Genomic DNA, 14427 nt, shown 5'->3' with positions numbered 1-14427 from the left:
TGTTTAATAACACATGCAGATGGCCTTGTGTGTTTCTTCATTCTTACTGCTAGTCTCTTATCCTCATCTCATCCGGGAACGTTAAACCCGTGTTGCACTCTTAAGATGCTGTGCTTTATTTGTAATAAACTGTAAAGTCCTAAAAATTTGGCAACTCCTATTTTAATCAAGCTGCTCTTCCAGTTATGGCTCAGATTCTCCCACCAGTCCTCATGCTGTTATGTAATAAAAACCCAAATGTTAATCTGCTAAATGCCTGAAACATATAAAGATGACAGTTTTGAGAGGTAAAACATGTATATTTTGTCACATCTTTTTCCCACGGAGAAGATTGCATCCTTAAATTTTATCCCCCTTTCTCTGAATAACTGTAAATGCAGCACCTGAAAACCTTATTGGACTGTGAGCTAAAGCACATATGAACTTTAAAGACTTGTAGTAGAAATCTGCTGGATTTATAGTCAAGTGATAATTTGAAATCTGGAAAAAAAGGCAGAAAGAGATGTTCATCTCTTGCATTCAAATGTGCCCACATTATCGGAATAAATGCAGTGTCAGGGCATGTTGTGGGCTATTACCTCCTGTTCCAAAAGCTGTTGCAGATATTGTTGCTGAGACAGACGTTGCAGTGGTGGGGCTCGGTGNGAGCCACAGAATTTGCCAACTCTTTCTTTCTAACAACTTTCTCCAAGCATCATGGGAATGGGGGAGCAGTCAGAGCGAGGAGAGAGAAATCAGTCAGCTGGGACTTTGGGAGGTTGCTTACTCTGATGCTTCCTACATGTATCAAATTAACCTCAAGCTGCACCCAGCTCCACCTCCACCTTCTCTGGCTACGGCACAGCAGGTCTATGCAAGTCACCAACTCTAAAAATTAGAATTTCGACTGGTACTAAATAAACACAGTCTCATGAGAGTTTGTGAAACTGTCACAACTCCGTTCATTGGACATAAATCTTTATTTTTATGTACATGGGTACAAATCACTGCATACGGAGTTCACCTTTACAAATGTTCACAAACAAATGTGTGCCTATTTGAGTGTGCAAAAAAAGTCCAGAGGCTGTGATGGAGTTTTTCTGCCCAACTCATTACTTTCTAAGCCGTTTCACTTGCTGCTTGGTCACATTGTCTAATAAATCACACAGGTTACATTGTGGAAGGACATAAAGTAATATATTTATTTTATTGAAATGTGATTTTAATATTTGTTCATTGAAAATTTTGTTCCAAACTGATTCAGGGTTTCTTAGATGAACATTTTCAACAGTTATTTTTCAGCCTAGATGCACATGAATTATGTGCCCACCACAACAAAACATTTAATTGATTTTCTATTTAAATTTTTCTTAATTTTTTTTGTGGTAGAGCATATTTTTGACGATTGTCAGAACATCAGATAAGACATTTGGAAGTTTGGAGCCGTTTTCTGGTTTGTGTTATCCAGGTGGTTGATTTTTAGCCACCGTCCAATGAGAGATTTCAGATTGTTGCGCTGATCTACTCACCCAAACAACAAAGGCGCTGAAGTAAACTGCTTGCAGGTGAACAATAATTATGTGCTGCAGTTCAGTCACATGTACTGCATGTATTTTTTAAGTTAAAAATACCTTAAGTTGTCAAGACAACACCTAATGGTTTACACATATTTTGTACTTTGGCAGAGTGAAACGTCATTGTACTCTCTTTAGATCTGCTCCATTCATGTTCTGAAAAAAGTAAAGAAAAAAAAGCTCAATAATAATGTCAAAAGATAACTGAAAGTTTCTGATTTCAGAGCCATTAAAATCTAAATGACAGAACAAAAGACACAGGGGAAGGAAAAGAACAATTATCCCTCCAAGCGCAGTTATAGAGGGAGGAAAGGCTGATTAAACGCAGTCTTGTAAAATTGCCTACCTCACCACTCCCGTGTTTCCTCCATCTTTTTTTTTTTTTTTTGCTCCCTCCAATGCATTTTACGTTCTCTCCTGCTCTCTCAGCAACATCACTCCTCCTCTCAACTTTATTTTCCTTCTACCACCCCCCACCTTCTTTCCCAGCCTTGCATTCTCTGCTTCCCGGAGTCTCACCAATCCCTCATGTTGTTTCACACCAGACTGTGTAGAAAATACTAAAAATACATGTGTTGAGTCCTGGCAATCCCAAAAGGCAACTTCATAGAGAACAAAGGAGATAGCGGGGCAGCTCAAATAACTCATGGAGCGAGAGAAAACATGCTGCTCGTGGGGCTTTGTTACCCCACTGAAGAAAATTATTACGGGATTATTGATTTACAGCACAAAATGGATGGAACATAAGTAGGGTTAAGCTCAATAATCCCTCTCTTTTATGAAAATGCAATTGTTAATAACGATTATTCTAATAGGTTGTTATGATTGAACATTTACTGCACTAGATGCCTGCTGCCTTGGCAGAAAAACACAAAGCACATGGGACAGCAAAGGTGTTATTTTTTTTTTTTTTTTAGCTTTTTACAGAGGAACAAGCAGGACTGAGGAGGATGAGGCAAGGAACAGAAATATCTGCTAAAATGAAAGCACCAAAATCAAATCTCTGCGCGCAGACGCTGGAGTTGCTGACATTCTGGTGACATTTGGTGTGTTGGTGGCATTTCAGAAGACATATGAGCAGGTAGCTCAGTTCACATCATGATATAGAACCACCTACTCCCCCATATATTCAAGATGGGGGACTGAAAAGTAATTATTCTCTGTACTGTTAGAAAAATATCTCATGAGCCACTGGACAGTTTTTATTGAAACTTTCAGAAAGTAATCATTCGGGTTGGTGTCCACAACTGATTAACTTTTGGAGTAAACTCAGTTCAAGGTGGCTGGCACTGATAATGGCTATACCTCAGAAATTTTAAAGATAATGAGCTAAAATTTGGTGTGGTAGAATCTGAGAGTGATTCACAACAAATACTCAAAGTGCTTGCAGGATATTGTATGACGTTGCATGTGTTTAGTTTTAAGGTTTGACCAAAATGGCTACAACTTAATTTCTTATCTTATGATGATCTTAAATTCTGGCATAAAAGGTGGCAGGCGATATGCATTCCATCAAGGAATACTTGGCCTTTAATTAGCTAAAATGGTTTTATTTCTCCATAATGCATCTTGTACTGAAAGAACTCTTTTCTGTTCTGACACTAATAATTTTGACACTACAACCTCCATCTTTGCATTCCTGACTCTCTCTGACTCACTCCCTTTCTCCCTCTCTCCTCTCCCGGCTCGATGTACATCCATCAGAGAGTGCTCCAGTGGAGCACGGCGGGTCCGACAATTGTCCTCATAAATTGCATGTGTGTCGGGGTGCAGAGGGGCTAAGTGAGCAGTAAATAACAAAGGGCCCTGCCGCCATCCGTTCGCCATTGTCACGTTTCCGGCCATGCAAGATTACCCAGGATGCCCCGGGTGGAGTGTCTTCTTCATCCTCTGTTTGATGAATGGACAAAAAGAGGGAGGAAGACGCCTTCACCACCCGGCATCTGACAGAGAAAAGGTGAGGTCCAGGAACCCTGCTGATTTAAATTGATGAGTGTCTTTATTTCACCGTAAAAAGAGGAGAGAAAGAAGCTGTTTTCCTCCTTCTTTCTGTAATAACAGATCGCATGGCAGATATCTTTAACTGCCGCCATTCTTCACTGTCAGTCCCTTTTATTTCAATCCCACTTACTTTCTCCTGCTTTCTTGTGACCTTTTTTCGATTTCTTCTTTTTTTTTGTCTCTCCTGCTTATTCTCTTTATTGACTGTGCATTCATAACCACCTCTGGCTACTTTTTTCCACTCAATGCCTCTTTGCCTACCTTATATTTACCACTATACTTGTCCCTTATACAGTGTTTCTCATAACTTCTCGGGCTATCTTGGGCCAAGAAGCAGTGAAAAAAAATACCCCAGAGAGTTTCACATAAAGTTTTATTATTTACTATATATTGCCCATTAGATGATAGATTTGTACCCATTTTGATGGATCAAAGTAGGTTCAGTTGTTCCTAATTTTTGCTTTCCCCAATCATTTTGAAGCTTTAAGTACACAGTCATGATTATGACCCTTAAGTAATTTGTCAATTTTGCCAACAAGCCTCACTTTTCATAATTTTTGTGTGCATGCTGCTCTGTTAACCTGAACAATTACTGCTGGTACAGGAATTAATTTCTGACAGCCTTTTTTCTTTTAGTGTATGTGTCTGTTGTCAACATATCAGCACAAACACCTCATAACAACTGTCAGGCACGGTGGTGGTGTGATGATTTGGGCTTGTTCTGCAGCCACGGGGCCTGGAAACCTTAGTCAATGAGTTCACCTCGAACTCCTGTGTATCAAATTTACACCTGACAGACTTCTCTGTGACACATGCCTTTGTGTTTCTTTTTAACACCCTGTTATTACAGAATGTGGCAGGTTTAGTTTGCATCCTGTGATTTTGTTGCAGCTGCTCCAATCCCTTGAAACAAACGTACATTTTCTTTTTAGGTAGCTGTGTTTGATGAGAGAGCAGCTTCTTCAGCTGTATGAGTTTTCTATTTCAAAGTTTAAAGAAATATAGGGGAAAAAATGTTAATGCTCCTTTGCTCAGAGGTTCTAATGTAAATGAAACTGTGGCAAATTAAAATTACATTTAGCATTTAAAGTAAAAAGACTGTTAAAGTGAATACCAGAGGCTTTGTACTGTTATGTTGCCACAGGGATTGAGAGTTCTTTCAAAAAGTTAATTATCAATGCATGAGCCAACGTGAATGGCAGTCACCTGCCATGTGGAACTAACAAGTCAAAATGAAGATAACATATCTATAGTTTTCTATATGAGCATTACATACTGCATATGGATCAATAAAGTATTTAATAGTTTGACATGTAACCTTTTTAAGAGTATTGATTTGTGCAGTGTTCTGCATGAGGGCTCAATTTGGAGCGTATTGACCGTGGTGTTGTTGTGATACGGTGCGAGAAGGCCTCAGGCTCCGGCCAGACGCTCTCAACGCCACAATTATTGACCTTCTTGACCTTCTTCCTACAAAAGACAATATAGGCAAGTCTGTGCAGTTCCTGTATATTGTATTATCAACACTGCAGAGATAGAAACAGAACCACTCAGTCTACTCTTATCAGGACCAAGAATACTGAAAATGCTTCTATCTCGAGGAGAATTCCCATTATAGCTGTTTATTGAACCTCAACGCTTACTGAATGCTGATCCACTATTCCTGGAGCGTCTTCTGTCAAATAACATCTAGTTTATTGCTCGATCAGTTTAATTTTTTTTATTTCTGCAAACAGTTTTGCCAAAACTGCCCTGGTTTATGCAATTATGATTCAGATTTTTAATCCTTTGGTCCTTCTTGTTTGGGAAATTAAATTTTCTTTGGCAGAAACTTTAAGAGCTTCTTTTCAATCTGAACCAATGTTCTCTGAAACTGCTCAGTGTTTTAACAGGAATAAACATCCAGTTTACATATAAACATTTTAATTACACTTGTTTTGAGATGTTGCTGTATTTTTGGAACTTTCTGCCTAGCACCACATCGGTAACCAAGCTGTATGCTGAAATGCCATCAGACTACTAAAGTAAACAAAATATTGACTAATTAAGAATAGGATCATTCAGCATAATATTGCAGTTTGTGTAAATATACTTAGTGTGGTTTATTAGGTAAAAAACAAAGACAAGCTCAAACAAAAAAATGAGCCAATAAGAAAAACTGGGGTCAGTATTGGCAGGGATAAAATGACCGAGTCACTTAAAGTTTATATTTTTACTATAGTAGTTTACATTTAAAGTCACATGATTGCCCTACATTAGGCTGGCTGTAGGCCGTGTAGGTAAGTTTTACATTTGACTTATTTTCAGGCTGTTTCTGTAGGTAAACAAACACACAAGGTAGTTGGCAGCCTTTCACAAATTTTGCATAAAAAGTTTTAATTTAAAGATTAACCACTAATATGAGAAAAATTAGTTTCTTTCTTTATGAATTGTTTTCATCTAGTCTTCATGACTTTGCATTGAGTACCTTTAAGGGATATTAAGTTAATTTAAATTCCTGCTTTGTAACTTGTTATCAAACGGACAAGTGTGGGAGTGAAAACTTTTCTACAGAAAACAAGAACAAAATAAAGCATTTTTTAACTATACCTCACATTTAGACCAAAGGAAACATTATCATAAATTTATTATAATATAAAACATTCAAAATTGATAACTTTAACTGTAGACTTATTTCCATTTCATTTGGTCGTTTTTTTTTTTTAATTAAAGTTCTGCCATGCTTCTCCGTGCAACATAAGGATGTAATAATATTCCCACCAAGCGGTCTATGAAGTTGAAGAGGCAAATTCCTACTTTTAACTTCCCCAGCATAACAGTTACAGCTGTGAAACCACATAACGATTACTTTTTAAAAGTTGTCCCACTGGACGAGGTGGGATGGGTGAGCAATATCCTCTCCTCCCATGTTTTTTCTGTGTGTGTGTCAGCCTTCAGCTTCCTTCTGCTGACTTGGGCATCAGAGCAGAGGTAAGCAGCCTCCCTTTACTAGAGGTGACCCCCCGGAGCCTATTAACATCACACACACTCTGAGTGGCCAAAACACACTCCCTAAATGAACTCTCGTCTCCCCCTCAGCCACAATCATCGCCGGAGCCCACTGCTGGGTGAATTAGATTGCAGGCTTTTTAATATGGCTCTTAATGGTTTATAAATTGCACGTAATGATTCCTCCTCTCCTCTCTCTCTTTTGCAGGGCTTTTTATGGCCCTTCGACTATCCAAGGGAGTAGGTGGGATTTAATATATGGTGGAGGAGGCAGAATAAGGAGCTGAAACAAGAGCTGCACTGCTTTCTGCCCGACTTTAACGCTTCCCCTGGCTATAGAGTCAGGAGTCTTGGAAATAATACTGGACACTGGTGCTATCTGGCTGCACCATGTGACCACTGGGATATGAGAATCCTGCATGATGAAATGGTCACCAGAGATGTGCAAGTATCAGGAGCGGTGAGAGAAAAACAGAGAAGCCACACCTTAAGAAAAAAATATAAATATATCAAGGTAGAGAAGAACTGGATAGTGCCACTCTAGTTTTAATATTTATGTATTTGTACACTTTGTCAGTGTACTTCATACATTACATTTAGACTGTAGATCTGAAAACGGAAGTGAAATATATATTTTGAACTGTTTTCATTTGAGTAAAATCTTGTGGAAAATAAACTTGTTTTATTTCAGAATAAGTTATTTTCATTGTCTTTCACTGCATTGCATCACCAGCTTTCTACAGTAGCCTAGAATGGACAAAACAAACAATGGCACTAACAGTTTCTTTTTAGCTTGGTATGCTTAAAAAAAGTTGTGGAGTCAGGGTTGTATTTGAGATGTCTGAGTTATTGCAAAAAAGAATAAACCTAAGGTTTCCTTGGAAATATGTGATTTTAGTTTGTGAGGGCTAATATTTTTATGTTGGAAGTTTACTGATTCTTATTCCTGGATTGCTTTTATTCTCTGCAAGATTAGCTAATTACATACTGTGTGACTTGGCTTCAGCTGCGTGCCTGTAAACAAGGCCATGAAGAGCAAAACAACAAGGATCACATCGGCCAAATCAAAAGCCAAAACCCACAAACCATTATTTAACGACATTTTTACTTTCATTAGCTTTGGCAGAGTCATCCAAATGTAGCTGATAGAATCTGAGATTTATTTCTTTTAAACATTTTTAAATGCTCCAAAATCAGATAAAAAAAATTCAAATCACTTTAATCAGAAAGTCTGAAGATTAAACGTGAGTTTCTGTGGAACTAAAGCAGAAAAGATAACCACTTTGTAGCTCATCTCCTCCTTTTCAGACTAAGACTAAACGTGGTATTTCTGCCACTGGTGCTTTTCTGAGGAGCATCTTTCGCTGCTTCAGGAAATCCACATTTACATGTGAGAAGTATAAAAACACAGACGGGTCACATAACGAGCCACAGAGTCAGACAGTATGAGTAATTATAACTACACATGGTTATAATAGCTTCGACAAAAATAGTCCTCATTTACATATTTTGTTCCTTCACCCACTTCTACCACTCATCCTCTGACCACCCAGATTCATCTGGTGTCCTCTGTATATCAAACAGTGTTCGTAATTCAAATTACAGTAGATTCGTCAGTAACATGCTGCTTACTCATTGATGCATCAGTATTTATATTCCGGTGACGTTTTACATAACATCATGAGATTGCACATCCTCTGACTGATGTTCTATGTTTATCAGTCGGAGGAAGCAAACTTGTTTTTACTTTGACACATCAGCACTATTGTGTTGGATTGATTTTTATTTTTACATATCAGACTCTTTCTTCTAATGACATCAATTTTATGTTACCGTTTTGCGTTTTTACTTAAATGAAAGTAGCGTAGGAATGCGTAGTGCTCGCCATTGCAGGCTAGAGTTTTAAACAAAGATCTTCATCAATCAGTTAGCGCTCAAAATGTGTTGTTAATAACTCTCAGCTACTACCAGACCAAACCTTAGCTCAATATTTGTAAAACTGACTGAGTTATAGCCAATTTTATATCAACTAAATCAGTCAGTTTGATTCCAGAAGTTAATCGCTTGTAGATGTACATCCACTGATTTGCTTCAGATAGCTCATGAGATATTTTGCTAACAGACAGACAAACCCATACAGGCATTTACATGATTTCCCACCTTTCATGGTGGGGAGTGATGATAATCTAAGTAAATCTTGTATTCCTTGCTGATGGCATAACAGAATTCATTTTTTCTCAGTAATTGCAAACAAATGATGACAAATTTTTTTTTTGTCTGATAGTAACTTTTTTCTGAACTCTTTAATTTATTTTGCTGAGAGCATGTATATCAGAAACTCCATATGAGTGCTTTGTTTGTTTGAAAAGAAATATGTAATGGGCTTCAGGGGCATGGGGTCACAAATGTTTTCTCTTTTTTAGTTTTTTTTTTTTAAATTCAGTTCTTTCCAGAGAGACGCTCATTATGCAAACAAACAGGACAGTTTGCTCCAGCTACTCTGTTCTTCACCAGCAGTTGCTTCCTTGTTGAGCTAGATTTTTTAAAACATTTTAGACAGCACTGCATACTTCTAACTTCCATACATTTGTGTACGTTTTAGAGAAATAAAAAAGCTTAAACTGTGTGTTTTGGTACAAGACAAGCAGCAAAAGACCAAACATGCTCTTTTTTGAATTAATGAAATGATTAAACTGTTCATTATATCAGTAGGCTTATTCTAATTGCTAAATTCTTCACATCTTGCATGTATAAAGTCAACATTTTCCTCCCAAATTGTCTGGAGACCAGTAATTAGAGAAGAGTGGTGGGTTTTTTGGTTTCTAATGCAGCACAATATGAAGAGCAGCCGGCACAAACCCAGCCCCGTACTTGATGGTGCGTTGGCACTATGTGAAATTCCAATTAACTGACCCAAATGTCTGCAGGGAGTGTTTGAGAGTGCGGTAAGAATGCAATTATTTTCAGTCTTGTGCTTCGGACATCAACTGTGTGGTGAGCACTGGCAGTAGAAGCTTGTAGTTTGTATGTGTACTTTAAAGGCAGTTTTGTGAAGTTTTTTTTTTTTTTTTACCTATAACTTTGCCACTCTGCCTCTGTGGAAGTGTAAAATGTGATTCATTATTTGCTTCCAATGGTCCACTGGGCAGCAGGAACGAAAAGAGAGCACAAGAGAGAAGTCATTTACATTGTGTGCAGCGAACCTCTAAAAGTAGCAACGCTCAGCTAGGCTTCCCGTTGCACAGCCATTGTCATAGCGAGGTGCAGCGCTTGTAACAATGAATCCTAGCCAACTGAAAGTCTCTTAGGAAACAAGGCACCATGGGTAGTAATAAAAAAGAAACCTGCTACCCAACTCCTCTGCCTGACAGAGAACAGGTGGGGAAGCAAAGCTCTGTAACTGCCCCATGCTGTGCTTTAAAAAACTGTTCAAACAACTTCGTTTTTCAAGGAGGGACCTACTTTCACTGGCTTTTTGTGAGGCTTTTGCTATTCTCCGTGCTGGTCTTTGGTGAGAGGAGAGCAGCTCCAGGGACACAGAATTGTCTATATAAATAAATGCCTTGGTGTTTAATAAAAAAAAGCTCTGTTGGGTATTAAAAAGTGAACACACAAACTGGGTGTTACCATTACACTTCAAGTACTCGTGCCTTAGTGTGGCAAAAAGACAGTAAAACAGAAAGGCTATAACCAGCTTTGTGTTTACTAAGGTGAGTCAGCTGTGGTCAGCATCTTGAATTGGTTTAACTCCAAAATGTAATCATTTGTGAAGTTGCATTGAATATCTGGTTTATTTTTCAAGAGATATTTTGCCAACAGACAGCTGGAGTTGTCTAGAAATTGTTAATGGCAGAATTTTAAACAAAGATGTTGCACAATCTGTTAGCATTCAAAATGTGCGTTCTCAGCTATTACACCCAATTTAAGCTCAATATTTGTAAATAATTATATAGTTTTTTTTAAAGGTCAGTTGGCTGTGGCAGCCATGTTTAATAGGGTAGATCTACATCTGGTGACTACTTTCTGTAAGTTTTATTAAAATTTGTCCAGTGGTTCATGAGATATTTAGGTAACAGTCAGACACACAGACTATTGTCACACTGTTTTTGGCTTTCGGGTGATAAAGACAGAAAAGATTGGTGAGAATGAAATATAGGCAGATGGAAATAAGCAAAGTAAAAAAAATGACAAAAGAAGCGCTCAAACTGAAACCATAAGGAGAGACAGAGCAGTGAAAGAAATGCTGAACCCTGTCTGAGAAGGGAAACACAGTGCATTGATTCGGTAAGATCCACAAATGAAAAATCCATGAGTGTAAGGAGCTTTTTGGCCTTGCGGCAGATATGGGGGCACCAGCGGTCAGACTCGTATTCCCGAGCCACACTGAGCTCAGTCCTCTCACCGGGTGGCAGTGGGCAGCCTGGATCAGCTGAACATGGAGCAAAAACCAACCTGACCAGCTGCAATCCTCTCTGATTTGGGGGAGGAACAAACTTGTCTCATGTCAATTGTTGCATAACAAAAAACATAACTTATATGATACCACCCCCAAAAGTTTGAGTGTTTTGTTTTTATGCCATTTATTTCAAACCCTTCATCTAAATTGAAGAAAAAGCATCACTCCCTTCACCTGTAAAGCAGAGATAAAGACACCCCATGTCTCTATCTGTGGTTCCATTCGAGCGTCCTCTAATAAACCAGGGGCTGGGATTTGCCGTGGGGGAGGGAGTTTCTTTTCTCCTCATTACCACCCCCTGTCAGTACATGTACACCACACAGAGGTGCTAATCTGAACCCCTGATATGCTAATCTCTCAATCCTCCACCTCCTATTCCTGTTAGAGGGCAGCCACACCTAAAGAGGGGAAACAGAAAGGAAGTCATTAAAGAATGCCCTGCAGGAGCCCGCCTAGGGAGTGAGATGGGATGGCTGGAGCACTTTGGGCGTGTAGGCATTGGTGGAAGAGAGGAAAAAAGAAAAAAGGTCCCAGAGGAGTGACAGATCAGTAAAATCACCAACTCTGTGCTGGCTCCCCCTTGGGTAATCCTGGTCCCCAGCAGACAGGATAGCATGCAATCAGACATGCAGGGTGTGGAGCAGAAAAATAATAATGTAGTGCACAGTGGTGGTGGAAGCATTTAGGTGTGTGTCTGTGTCTGCAGTTTTAGGAGATTAAAGGTGACAGTCATCGCTTTGCTTGGACCTACTCGCCTGCCACAATCTGTCAGCAACCAAAGCAACTCAGTGAGGCGTGCTGCACCTGTCATCTGTGAATATGTGTCACAGCTCTGAGTGTGCATGTTTCATTGTGTTAGTTCACCTGCATTCGTTCTGATAGGTGCATATTGTCGAGAGAGGGAGAACGAGAGCGAGGCAGTGGATTATGTTGCTAAGTCTTCATCAGATGTGATGCACAATAAATCATGTGCATACATAAATTAAGCAATCTCATTTCAAATGAATCTGATTTTTTTTTTTTAGTTTTGGCAACTATTTAACCATAAATATATATAACTGTAAATCAACATTTTGTCAAAAAAAATGTTCTAACTCATTTATTAAGGGAAAAGAACAACTGATGATGTTTTCTCCCAACTTTAAAAACTGCAATAAAGATCAAAAATTTAAAAAGAAATTTTAAAACGTAAAATAGCTTCCGGTGGCTCATTATGGTCACCATGGTAACTGCACACCTGTGTCTGTCATTCCCTGCCAAGGTAATGAGAGGCGCAAACAGACTGAAAATAAGGCTCAGACAGTTGCTGTGTGAGAACTATGTTGGATCCTAAAACTTCTTGAACAGTGGGCTGCAGAAGATTCTGATGGTCACATATGTTTAATTTTTTAGGAGATATGACAGCTTTAAAATACCCCTTTCCTTCTAGTATGTGGAAAAATGTGAAAAAACAAGCTATAAGACCTAAACTGTGATTATGTAAAGATTGTAAAAGGTATCAAAATGCCAGATCAGACGTATAAAGTCCAGCTTTCTGTGACCCGTTTAAACTTTGAATGACTTTTCTACTGTGAAGTCTGAGCTGTAGAGCCCCAAAGAGAGCTGCGTTTTCTCATGCAGGTCTTCAAATTCCCATTGATCTTCAATATTTTTTTCCAACAGGTTTTTGCAAATTTTGTCTACAGTGTGCAACGTACCGCTACTTTAAATCGGAGCACACCATTTCTGCTAGAGTTGCAAGTTTTCATGTATAATTTGCACATTTTATTTCAAAGCAGCACGAAGACTGCAGAAGGAGTTAGAATGCGGGAAATTATAAAACAGGGAAATAATACTTATGCATTAGAACCCTTATATATAGAAATGAATCCTATTTGTGCTACAGTAGGAGACGAAAAGAAAGAAAAGTGGAGAGAAAGACGTGCCGTTTTTCTCTGCATGATGCACCTTAACTGGTCATATATGTCTCCAATCAAAAGCTATGAGCTGTTTAACAGTTTGAATATAACCTCTTCATTTGTCACAGGCAATAATCACATTGTAACTCTGGATTAATGTGCAAAGCCATAATGTGAATTTATACTGATTACAGCGTACGCACGTGTCTGCAGGTTTGTGTGTGTGTGTGCGTGGGTGGGTGGATTTCTGTAAGACAAGGATCTCTGCACTTTTCATATTAAAACTAAATGACAGCTCGGTTCTCACAAACGTACATTAAAGACTCTTAATCATCTTTTAAAGCCTTTTGTGTTCCCTCAGTTTTTGTGTTTCTTTTCATTTCCAGGAGCGGCGTTTCTGTTTTGACAATCTAACGGCGGATCTTGGGCGGTTCAGATTTGCAGTCATGAAGACAAAGTGAGAAAGATGTCCGGATGAAAGCGAAGCAATACATTCTAATGAGCAAACAGGCATTTATATGCCCACTGCATTCACATCAGAACCTCATCACTGCATTTGTTGTAAATAAATATGAGCAATCAGTGAAGAACTGCTATAAAAGCCCCATAAAATGCAGCAAATAGTGGCAAGGGTGGAAATTGCATTTCTCTCTTTTTCAAAGACAGAAAGTTGGAAGAGCAGAGAGACATGGAGTGAAAAACCATCCTTCATGCCAAAGTTTTAGACTGAGATCATCTTATGCTGAGAAATAATGGAGTTGTAGCTGTTTTGGTAAAACCTTGAAAATAATGTTATGCGATATTTTATGCAGTATTCCAGAATGTCATACTCTGAGTGTGATTGAATTACTCTCAGCTACTACGACATCAAATTTTAGGTCAATATCTGTAATATAATCTGAGGTATAATCATTTTTGTGTTTCCTTAAGCTGGTTAGTTGTGGCAGCCATCTTGAATCAGGTTGACTCCAAAAATTGTTCAGTTGTAGATGTATACCAAATGACTTTGATTAAAATCCATTCACTGGTTCATACGATATAATAATAACAGACATACTCGCACACCTTTGTTTTTGGTGGCAGGTGATAACAGTACAAACAAGAACAGCTGCAATATTGTCCTTTGACCTCTCTGTCTAGAAACTGTCAGTCAAGAAGGAAGAAAAAGTTTGAGATATCAAGATATTTTTCTCAGTTCAAACTCAGAAACAAAGAGCTAACAACAGAAAGCGGCTCCAGTTCTTGAAATAGGAAAAAAAAAAAAAGAGTCACAAAGGGAGGTCAAAATGAAAATTTGTTTCCTCGTCTCCCTCAGCCCTGCGGCACGGGGTCACCTCGGAGACTGGGGACTGAATTACCCGGTAGCCCCGGCTGCTCGCAGGATCAGGCGGACAAGGGGAGAGGACGAGAGGAGTTAATGAAGGGAAGAGACAGTACGGGTTCCCCGAGGACCTCCAGGCACCTGCCCGGCAAACTCCACACTGCCCACACTGCTCCGGTTGGCTAATTACCAACATGGATTTAGCCCTGA

The 14427-nt window shown here is 38.9% G+C and overlaps 1 long non-coding RNA gene across 6 annotated transcripts in view; it reads left to right on the top strand.

Moving 5' to 3' along the window:
* The window catches only part of LOC119616563, a 40201-nt gene extending 26494 nt beyond the window's left edge, over positions 1 to 13707 (top strand). For 3 of the 6 annotated variants that reach the window (XR_003039012.1, XR_003039007.1, XR_003039008.1), the window contains 2 exons: positions 3258 to 3510; positions 6751 to 7427. This is a non-coding gene — a long non-coding RNA (uncharacterized LOC119616563). Of the gene's footprint in view, positions 1 to 2470; positions 2635 to 3257; positions 3511 to 6750; positions 7428 to 13282 lie in introns of those variants that run through there. The other 3 variants (XR_003039009.1, XR_003039010.1, XR_003039011.1) reach the window with 3 other exon arrangements.
* The last annotated feature ends 720 nt before the right edge of the window (positions 13708 to 14427 follow it).

This window comes from Kryptolebias marmoratus, linkage group LG22 (assembly GCF_001649575.2).
Source record: "Kryptolebias marmoratus isolate JLee-2015 linkage group LG22, ASM164957v2, whole genome shotgun sequence".
NCBI lineage: Eukaryota > Metazoa > Chordata > Actinopteri > Cyprinodontiformes > Rivulidae > Kryptolebias > Kryptolebias marmoratus.
Note: the sequence above shows the minus strand (reverse complement) of the source record. Positions and strands in the feature narration are given on the sequence as shown.